Source organism: Drosophila navojoa, chromosome X (genome assembly GCF_054131105.1).
Source record: "Drosophila navojoa isolate 15081-1374.11 chromosome X, UAZ_NAV_1.0, whole genome shotgun sequence".
NCBI classification, from domain to species: domain Eukaryota; kingdom Metazoa; phylum Arthropoda; class Insecta; order Diptera; family Drosophilidae; genus Drosophila; species Drosophila navojoa.
Window position 1 is genome coordinate 21,768,077 of NC_142895.1, and position 4,101 is coordinate 21,772,177.

Consider the following 4,101-nt stretch of genomic DNA (forward strand, 5'->3'; position numbering starts at 1 on the left):
TATTTTTATTCAGCTATTATTTATTATTATTAGTATTTTTTTTTTTTACTCATGCTCTGTTTTACAATTGACTTGACAAGACAAAAAAAAACTTACTTACTTTTTACTTAAGACCCGTCAATATTTTGGTGTTAACAAACTTACTTCGTATGTGCCTGAGCCTGGGCGCAGCGCACAATTGAATGGGTTTATGTTCTTAAGTGATATTTACAGCTCTTATAATTGTTGTTTTCTTTTTTGTTTCTTCTAATTTTCTTGGGTGTCTTTTGGTTATATTTATAGCTTAAATCAAAGGAAAGTCAAAGAAAATTGTAAATGTATTTGCTTTTCATTTCATCATTATATATTTAATATATAGATTTTTGTTACGTTTAACTACTAAACTACAGACACATTTGTTTTTGTCAGCTATATCACTTTCGAATTATTTAATTATTGATTAAGGTTCTCATATAATCATGTGTTGCTGTTGTGTATTGTATTTATTTAAATGTTAGTATATATTTTTAGTATATAGATATATATAATTATTTCTGCGTTTTGTTTTTCGAAGAATTTCAGTGAGGTTCTTAGAAGCGTTTGTTTGTTTTTTTCTCATTTTGTTTTATTATTAATTATTATTAGTTTGTAGTGCCTACTACAAGTAATATATATATATATAAATGTATATATATATATATATATTAGCGTGTCAGTATATAGATAGGTATATAGCTATATGCATATACATATATATACATATATATATGCATGTACGTGTGTGTGTATATATGTATATCTATGCCATTTGTTGTCAAAATAAATTTTAGTGTTTTGTTTTGTTTTTTTTTTTTTTCAGTGGAGGCGACAGTTTTTTTTGTTTTGTTTTCAATTTTTTTTACGGTTTCAATTGGCGTGCACTAAGTCGAAAAGAAAGAAAAATGAAAAACTGTGAAAATAATTCCATAAAAATAAAAATCAAGTAAAATTTGCAGAATATGCATAGAAAAAGTTTATACGATTATTTATGCCGATAAGCGTCTACGAATGTATAATATAAACATACATATACATGTGTGTGTGTATATGTTGTATGTGTATGTGTATATATATTTGATGCTGGTGCCATTTAAGAATTTCAAAGTGATTGATTGGACATATTTGAATTTAAGGCCACTCATTAAAGTAGTCAAAGTAGCAAAATAAACAAAAAGGAGATATAAACGATGCTCTTCGACATACCGAAGCTGGAAAACACTCGTAGAAGCTATATATCATATGTCAGATATATGTAACTCTTAGATCTCAGTATGGTTAGTAAAAAAACTAGATATCTTGATGAGGATCAGATCATATTGCATAGAAATTGTTGATCCTGATGACGATTTCTCCTTATATGGAAACTTTATAAGCTATATCTCAAATTTGAGATATATCACCCAGATCTCAGCATGTATAGCATAGAAATGATTTATCCCGATGGTAATCTCACCTGGATCTCAGCATGTAACCCTAGTACTTGATAAAGATATCATTCTACAGTATAGAATTTGAATCAGGATGATGATCGCTGCATATCATCTATAGCATAAAAATGATCTTAGAGTTCTTAGACAATTGGAATCGGTATTGTAATCAGAACCAATCGTCTATATAAACATATATAGCTCTGATTGAAATCACGGATGGAAAAGAAACTGAAGATCTATCCGATATTCCCTTAATAGTAATATTAGTATTACAGCCTCTACAAGTGTGCAAAAATGATTGTGAGCCATATCCAAGTGATTGATTTGGTATACGCATATATATATATATAGCTATATATATACTATATATGTTGATGGTTCTATATGGATATGAGCAACGTTCTATCGTATATAATATGATCAGAGTGTACGGCATTAAGTACTTAAGCATATATGTGTATGTACTCCAATCTACAATACATAGGCATACATATATTTGTGTATGTGTATATATCTATATAGATATATAATATAAATAAATATACATATGTATATATATATATATATATATATATATATGTGTGTGTGTGTTGCGTATGGCATAATGGAGCTTTAATGGAGCTTTAATATGATCTATGAGCGAGTATATAAAAAGTTATGGGTGTGCATGATTAGCCATAAGAATTAGCAAATATGTATTCAAGTACATATATATACATACATATATATATAAAGAAAAAAATATATATATACATATATATATATATATATATATGTATATATAGTTGCATGTATATAAATATATATATAAATAGTTTATAATAAATTATTAACTGGGTTATTAAATTAATGCAATAATAAAGCTGAACCGCATATAGAATAGAAATTAAATCGCATGATGGATCTGTATATAGATTTTTTTTTTTTTCTGTTCATTTGTTTTTGGGCTCTCAAACGGGACTATTTATACTACATAGAGATAGATAGATATATAGAGCAAGATATACAGAGAGACAGAGAGAGAGAGAGAGAGAGACAGAGAGAGGGAGAGAGACAAAGCGAGAGAGAGATACAGATAGATAGAGATAGAGCGAGCTGGCTATTGTTGTACATGTTGTTCTTGTAGTAGCTGTTGTTGTTGTGGCTTGTTTCCTGTTGCAGTTGTTGTTGTTGCTGTTTTTTGTTTTTTTTTGTTTTTCTTTTAAATTTTAATTTACTTATCATTGCTTTTGTTTTTGTTTTTGTTTTTTTTTTTTTTTTTTTTTTTGGTGTTCATTGCTTTTAATATGTTAACTTTTCTTTTGTTATTTGTTTATAATAAAAACTATATAATTTTATATTATTTTATTTGTGGCGGCTATTGTCAAATTTACGTTAACTTAATTATAATTGCGCATAAGAAATACAATTTACAAAGAAATCATAATCAGGATGATAATTATAATCATAATATACCCAATTGTTGCGCTTGTCTCCGTGTGTGTGTGTGTGTGTGTGCATGTGTGTGTGTCTCTCTGTATGTGTGTGTGTGTGTGTGGCCTAATTGAAAATATATGACGTTCGGTTTTGCGCGGCTTTTGCACTTGTCATTGATTAATGCCTGGGTATTGTTAATTAATTAATTAATTGCCTTTGCTCAGTGTTCCTTATTGTTGTTGTTAAATATAAACATATATACATATATATCTATGTGCGCGTATATATATATACATATATATATATATATATATATATATATATGTATATTTATAAGTATATATGTATATATTGTATATATTAGGTATTAAGTTTAATCCATTTTGTTTTTTTTTTTAGTTTCTTCCTTCTGTATATCAACAACTTACGTTTTACTGTTATATTCAATATTTTTTCATAAATTTTTTTTTTTTTTATAAATGTCTCGAAGGCTGCGCTCGTTTTTTTTTTTTTTTTAATTTAATTTTTCGTTTGCTTGCGTGATTGTTATTTTCATTAAGTATATAATTATTATATATATGTATATATTTTATTTTTATGCAGTGATTTTTGTTTTTTACTAATAATTTGTGTATGCTCAAAATATGATTTACGTTAATTTTTTTTTTTAATATTTATTGTAGTTGATTTTATAGTTTTTATTGCTATGAACTGCGTTCTACTTACGCCACGATTTAGACTTTAGCCATATCTTGTATATATTTAAACATACATACATATATATGCCAATACATATATATATGCGTGTGTGTTTTGAATTTCTCTATTCGTTTCATTATATATATCAAAAAATTATTATCATTTTGAATATTAATCGACGCGCGAAATCGAGCAAAAAAAATATATATATGTATATATATTTAGTTTTTAGGTTTTTTTTTTTATTTTTAAGAGCGACTCTGATCTTTGATTGCTTGAAAGATTTCACATATAGTGGTATATTTTTACACTATATGTATATATATATATTATATATATGCTCTGTGGGAGTTTTGTAAGATTTGTAAACAAAAACCAGAAGCGCTTCCATTGAGTTTTTTATTTTTGTTTTCTGTCTCAAAAACTTGTAGCATTTTGAAAGTATTTTGAATTTTTGATGTTACAGTTGTATTTGTTGCGCGTTTCTATAGATTTTTATGTTGATTTGTTGTTAATTTGTTGAGTTATTACGGTTGCA